Below are 7950 nucleotides of genomic sequence, written 5' to 3' on the forward strand. Positions count from 1 at the left end.
TGTGTGTGTGTGTGTGTTTGTGTGTTTGTGTGTATATTGCTTCATATTCATATATATATATGGGTTTGGTAGGGTGCATATATTTTGGCTCATTGTTGAAGGGTGTCCGATTTTTGAAGGTTTGACTATTGATGGCTCATTGTTGAGGGCTGATTTTTGGGATTTTGTTGAAAACCTTCAGGGTTTGCATTGTTTGTTTGCAGTTTGGCGTGTGCTAGTTATTATATATATATATATATATGAAGCAACACACACACACACACTCACTCTCTCTCTCTCTCTCTCTCTCTCTCTCTCTCTCTCTCTCTCTCTCACACACACACACACACACACACACACACACACACAAACATGTCCTCTGCAATACAGAGGAAAACAACATAATAAAATATAGATAAAAGAAACTATGGAAATATTATGTTTTGTTTCTATTATTCTTAGGTGCTCATTAGATAAAAAAAGAAAACCTAACCCTAGCAGCCTCTAACCCTAATGCGATGATATGCATCTATTCGGCTCCAAAACAGGTAAATTTTTGACATAGGCTGAAGTTATTCTGGCTACATATAGAGGCAAACAAGAAACACAAACAAACAATGCAAACCCTGATGATTTTAAACAAAATCCAAACCGAAATAGGAAAAATATGAGTTATAGAGGTGGATTTCAACATACCCCAAGCCGCAACACGACACAGAAAAGTGCAGTCCCATAAATTCCCCTTCAACAATAATGTTTTCATTCATGTATTAGTCTTACTTTTTCCACATTAGGCAGATTAAAAAGGTGGCATGTTTGTTATCATCAAACAAACAACAGATCAACTCCTAATTGTTAACAAACAACAGATCAACTCCTAAACAAGAGCAAGTCACGCACAGTCAAGGAATGGTCGCATCAACCGGGCAACAACCTGATTTTAAGGAGTTTACTTGCATCAAAAGGAAAACCATAACATGTAAATGAGGTCAAGACCACGTAAAAGAAGCTCAATTTGAAACAAATTCTTTAACCTCACTTTCTCTTTCATGTAGCTATTAGGTGCCTGCCACTTGTATTTGCATATATATTTATTCTCGGACATGTATGTTGATGCATGTCATTGGTACGATAGGTCCTTTTTGGAGCCAGAATAGACGCATCTCATGTATGTCATTGGTACAATCTCATTTTGAAGCCAGAATAGACATGTCTGACACAAGTTGGAAGCACTGGATCACACTCAAAAACTGCAGAATAAACATATATGCAAATATATGTGGGAGGCTATGTGTATTGTGGCTCAACAGCGGATATGTCATACCAATGACATGCATCGACACACATTTCCTAGACATGCATACCATGCCAACTTATCGTGGCCCTCAGACCCATGGTATATGTTGTCGAGTTCTTAGTTTCACTCCTCGGGGCCCACACAAAATTATGTGGACATGCTGGAGGATGGCTACAGCATGCTTTGTGGTTACCGCTAGTTTATTGTGCATAACACGCACATTAAAAGCTTGTGAATGAAGGAATCGCATTCGGATGACATCTCGCTAGGAAGAAGATGTCGCAGGATGCAAAACTTGGTATGTTTGTCAGAGAAAAGACTAGCACAAAACTCAAGTTACTCTTGCAGTGGGATGCCTCTATTGTGGCTACAAAAAACAGTATGGGGGGACTAACACCCCATGTTTGTGGTAGGTTTTTAATTGTAGGTTTTGCATTTGATGGTTGCTTTTGTCTAACATGGCATTGTTAGTCTGTACAATTTGTCTATTTTGGAGCCAGAATAGACACAACCTCTCGGACCATTGTTCATGTACGGTTTGTGATTTGATGCAACTAATAGCGGTAAAGCCAAAGGCTAACACGCGATGCAATTTACAATTGGAGTTGGAGTTAGTCAATAACAAGGCTCGAGAATAGACAAATGCTATTGCGTGTTAGTGACATGTTATTCAATTGCAGTCTTTGAATGTAAAATATAGTATACAATGTGTGACTAAGTTGCATGTTAGTCGGACCATAGCGTTGATTTCGAGTCCTTGAGCACATAACAATAGTACGAAAATAGGTGGCTGATATAGACAACTTTGGCACAACTTTGGCACTATGGAAAATTGACACATAATCTAGGTGATATAAATTACTTAGTGGTACTTTATATTGAATGTTAAACTGCATTTTCATATATGAACATGTAGGTTCCTTTTATATCTTTTGAAATGCATTTACTTCCCAATGTAGACTACCACTAACATTAGTTATCCATGCAGGTTGTTGATTTTCAAGGACTATTGAGTAGTTCCCCGGCAAACATCCAGACGTTCCCAGGTTGTTGCTCTCTCTCCCTTCTTTAATACTACTTGCACTGTAATGTCCCCTTATTAATAATCTTTAGGCTTGTGCAACTTTTTGAAAGGGGCTTGTTATATATATATATATATATATATATAGTTTGTTGTATATAATTTTTTTATGCGATACAAATGTATGTATAAATTTCAGTTCTTGATCATGTAATATTAATGTCCTTACTTTTACTGAATTTGATAATGATGAAAATGAACAATGCAGTTGGTTGATGCCTTATATTATATGCTATAGATGCCCCATATTAGACAATAAGATATTATTTTCCAACCTGAATGCAATACGATTATTATTTATGGATCTTCGAGTCATGAAACCAGTGTTGAATATATGAACCCGAAATCCTGATTCTTGCAAACTATGTGTTATAAATTTGTATATATTCTATTGATTTGCATGAGAGTGTTTATGTTCATCCCAGTGTATTTGTATATCTAGATTATTGATGTTTGTGATGTTTGAGAAATACATGTGTTTGATGATCCAACTCCGATTTGAAATGTTATTTGGGCTTCTGTTTCAGATACTCATTTCAAAAGACATGTGTCTTTGGAATAATGAATTGGAGGTCTCTGTACCCATTAATTATCATCAAATACTTTGTTAATGATAATGAATCCTTGTGTATTCTTTGACATAGATTGACCATCTTAATTTCTAAACACTCCTTTTACACCATCAATTTTGCAATTAGCGGCTGTGATTGACTAATTTGTCGCTAACACGTTGTAGGAAAGGTCCGTTTTGGAGCCATAATAGACGCAGCCGATGCGTTAAGTGTGTTTTGCATCCTTCTTTATCAATCCTTAACAAAGTCTAGTTTTTGTGTTGTATTTTGGATGGGGAGAACACACGAAGCCTTTTTAACAATGTTGGTGATGGATCATAGTCATTATTTCATTGCAATTGCAACAAAATATGTTCTATAGTGGAATGTCATGGATAGTTTATGGCTAAACCGTTAGCTGGGTTGTACATAACACAACGACATGTTGACTTTGTACTGCAACGTGGGAATAACCGGTCGTGTGTTGGTTGTGTCATTTGTGGTGAATGTGTGGTGTTATTGATAGTGTGAAGAATATGAATTACATTTTTTTTGTTTTAGCTCAATCATGTCAATTGCATTGCGAAAAAGGTTGAGGAAAACTATTGATCATGATTATGGGTTAGTGGAACTAAAGGTAGATGATCTCCTGGGAGTTGGCCGCATTTGCTTCCAAGTGACACGTGACATCAGTCTGCTTGTAAGCTAAGTAGTTTTAATGGATTATGCAATATGTAGTATTTCTTGGTGTTGTCACTATTTAATGCTTGTGACTGGAGAACAAATTTGTATACCTAGGAGAGAGTTGGGCTTTCATATGTGGGACCAGTTTAGCATTCATATCTGAAAGATTCAAGAATTGGGCCTTCACATCTGAGAGTAGTTGAGGATTCGAATCTGAAAGAGTCGGGAGTTGGGCTTTCAGATGCGCGACTAGTTGGAGATTCAAATCTGAAAGATTCAGGAGCTGGGCTTTCGCATCCAGGACTAGTTGAGGATTCAAATCTGAAAGAGTCGGGAGTTGGGCTTTCAGATGCATGACAAGTTAGGGATTCAAATCTAAAAGATTTAGGAGTTGGACTTTCACATCCACGACTAGTTGAGGATTCAAATCTGAAAGAGTTAGGAGTTGGGCTTTTAGATGCGGGACTAGTTGGGGATCCAAATCTGAAAGGGTCGGGAGATGGGCCTTCAGGTCAGGGAGTAGTTGGGGATTCAAATCTGAATGAGTCACAAGTTGGGTCTCCAATTTTGAACCCATTGTCAAGTCAGCTTCTTAGTGACTGCACAACCACACTGGTAATTATTTATCATTGCATTATATTTTTTTTCCATCATTGCATGGCATGGTTGCTGGAAGTTGGGATTTAAAAGTGGAAATGTAGATATATGCATGGGCATAAAATGCATTGATGATGTGTGCTATTTTATTGAACAACATTATGATAGTGGCTATGTTGGTGAGGAAGATGAGGCCATTGAAAATGTAGATGAGGGCGATTATGCTGATGCTCCAAGTGGTGAGAGTGAAAAAGGTGATGTTCGTAGTGACCACGAGGTGAGCATAGAGTAGGAAACTGAACAGTAATGTGATTATGTCAACGCTCACGAATAGGAACAAGGAGGAGGAGCGAGTAACAAAGAGGTCCACTATTAGTCATTATGTATTGGATTATCTTTATAATGCTTGATTAGTGCAAAATTGAATGTGACTCTTTCTCTTCGTTGGCTGTGCACAACAACAAGCTAATCACAAAAGATAACATATCAATGGCAGGTTGCACTACTTTTGTCTCTTTCGTTATTGTTCCCAAAATGGAGGCCATCATTTTGGGGATCTGGGGAGGCTTAATATGCATAGAGCCAGAGAACATCAACTTCCATTATTGGGGATTGCATGATGCAGTCGTCAACCGTGTGGTAGTGGACAACACAACACGAATCATATGAAGAAATTGCTGATGCACTTAAAAAAGAGGGAGTCTAATATCAAATATCAAATGGGTGTACGACACAGTATGCAAAAAAAACGTCACTGACCAGGTGTGCATGAAATATGGCAAGAAAACATGTGATGAGCTTCCTACCAAAGGGAAGGAAGAGATAAAGGAAGCAATGCGAGTGTACGACAACAGTCTGGTTAGGGAGGCGAGAAGGAAGAAGGTTTTAGAGTTACTGGAAAGAAAGAATATTGTAACAGAGGTAATTTTTAGTGATCGTATTATTTTGCAGTTTACTAAATTCCTTTAAACATGTGAAGAATGACTTATTGACCTATCCTATCCTGGTGCCCAGATTCTAAGTGATGGTGCAGGCCATGGTGAGGAGGTTCTAGCATTGAAGGCTAATTACGAAACAAACATGCCAGTGAATGAGGTTGCATCTATTTCATTAGGGAAGCAAAAAATGAAGAATGTTGTGGAAAAATAAGGCTGACTTCAGATCCTGAAACAAATAAGGGTGCACTTGTTTTGTTGGGGACACAAAAAAGAAGAATGTTGTGGAAAAAACAAGGCGGACTTCACATCCTGAAACAAACATGCCAGTCAATGAGCCTGCATGTGATTCGTTGAGGAAGCAAGAAACCAAGAATGCCGCAAAAAAAACAAGTTTGACTTCAAATGAGGTGACACATTTGTCATCGAAGGTGACTATCTATTGGCCTGTCCATATGTGTGTTTTCATTGCATGGTATGCTTTGCACTCCACTGTGTAGTATGTTGACTATTTCATCCATGTCATTGTAGGCTAATTTTGATGGGGTCCGTGGAGGGAGCATGGATTGTCCTGTGGTATTGGATGACATGGAACGCAGTGTGCCAAAAAAATTAAGTCAAAAACCTCGGTCGTTTGTTAGGTATAAGTCTGTTTCGTCAAAGAAGCTAAAGGAGACATCGAATGAAAAATTGGGTGCATGCAGTGGCAAGAAGATTGCGGAGCAGTCTCCTGAGTTGGGGCAGACGATGGACGATAGGAGCAAAGAACAGTCAATGTAGTTGCCTGATGACACCGTGTGTAGTGTTCCCGAAAAACAAAGTCCAAAATCTCGAACGTCTGTTAGGAGGAAGAAGCTGAAGGAGACGACGATTGAAAAACCGAGTGCATGCAGTGGCGAGACGATTGTAGAGAAGTCTCCTGAAATGGGGTAGAGGTTGGAGGATAGGTGTAAAGATGAATAGGTAATGCGGTGCCATTGTGCATGACATGTAATGCAATATCATCACATGGTGTGTTATACTATAGAGTAACTCTTTTTGTATGCAGTTGGCTGCAATATTGGATGAGAAACTTCAAAAGTCTATTTCAAGGGAGAAGCTAAAGGAGACACTGAATGAAAATTTGAGTACATGTAGTTGTGAGAAGATTGCAGAGGAGTCTACTCAATTGGGGTAGACATTGGAGGATAAGAGCAGAGATGAACAAGTATTGGGCTCTTATTTTGGATAGCAGGCGGTGAGAGGCAGTGTTATACTGGAGATGATTTTTTATGATGTTGTGGTTTGTGTCCATTATCTGTGTCCATGTTATTGCCTTAGTTGCATAAAATTCATCGGCCTTGGTCCAGTAGTGTTCGTAGGCGTATGGGTTTAATGTGTACTTACAATCCTGTACAATGTGTCACGTTTTGCAGCATAATTCGATAGAATAAAGCATTGAGAAAGAGTCTGGGGGAAATGATGATGGATGTACAAATGCAGGCCGTGACCGCGATGGGGGCAATGTGCCAGGAGAGATAACTATTTCGGTACTATTGTACTGCATTGCCATGAATTGATTTGCCTATGTTTGATGGACATGTATAAAGAATTTTATTTAAGTGACCGAGTCCACTCGTTACTGATGCAAGCAACTGTGGAAGACAAAGAAGAGTGCACCAATGAAGATGCTCACACTGTTGCCATTGGAGTTGAAATCCACCTACTAGTGGATGGGGCAATGGTTGGGGAAGGCATTGTTGATGGCCTTGAGAAGGGTGTAATGTGTCATACTATTTCAGTCCCACGACATTGTGCTAAAGTTCACATCATCAAAGTCTTTGATGCAAATGCCCAACTGCCTTGCCCAGGTCCTTTCACTGATGTCTTGTCGGATTCCGTAAACTCATGGGCAGTGTGGCCTATTGAAGACTTGGCGTATTCCCCACCCACGGTAAGTTTTGAAGATGACAAGATCCCTTCCTCTGTCTTCTCATTCCATCGTTTACCTTATTCCAATGGAATGAAATAGGTAGCACTCATATGATGTCGTTTGTATGTGGCAGGATAAAGTTGGCAAAAGTGTCTAGCCACAAAAAGAGGATGTTAAACGTGGCCCTGGATCAGATGGGTAAGTCAGAGACTACGGTCACTTGGCACCACCCCTACCGAGTTGCATAAGAATGAGAAGAATCGTAAAGCATTTTATGGTGTTGTCAACTCCATTGCGCAATCTAGACAACAGAGGCGATAATATTTTTTGATCATAGTTGTTGTTCCTCTTTCCTAATATTTAGAGTGAGATACTGTGGTGGAAGATCAGTCTTGATAGACTATTCAGATGGGATTTGGAGATGTTATATTTAGATGGCTTTTACCTTACCATAGTTTAAATCCTCTCAATTATTGTTTATGTTTTAAATGAATTGTACTTTATTTTCAACCTTTCCTGCTATTTTAAGCAACATAACTCTAAAGGCTTGATTTGTTGGACTGTTTCATGGTGATCCTGCACCATCAACTACCCTTCAACAACTTTAGAAACTTGTCAATGGTGCACAACATTTTTAATAATGATAGTGGATGCTACAATAAAGTCGATGATAGTCATTTATTGCTCAAGTTTTGTTCAAGGTCTCTTACATATTGCATATACATAGGTTTTGTTAGTGCGTAGCAATAGGGTTCCTTCAACTCTTTTATGTATACAAATCAAGTGGAATGTTTGATTGAAATTGTGAACCATGTGCTCTTTCCACTGTAGCTTAAGATAGTTCAATATACGATTGTTATTGTTTGTTTTTGAACACTAAATTTGAAATGAATTAACAAAAAAAAAATCAATTA

Source organism: Cryptomeria japonica, chromosome 6 (genome assembly GCF_030272615.1).
Source record: "Cryptomeria japonica chromosome 6, Sugi_1.0, whole genome shotgun sequence".
NCBI classification, from domain to species: Eukaryota; Viridiplantae; Streptophyta; class Pinopsida; order Cupressales; family Cupressaceae; genus Cryptomeria; species Cryptomeria japonica.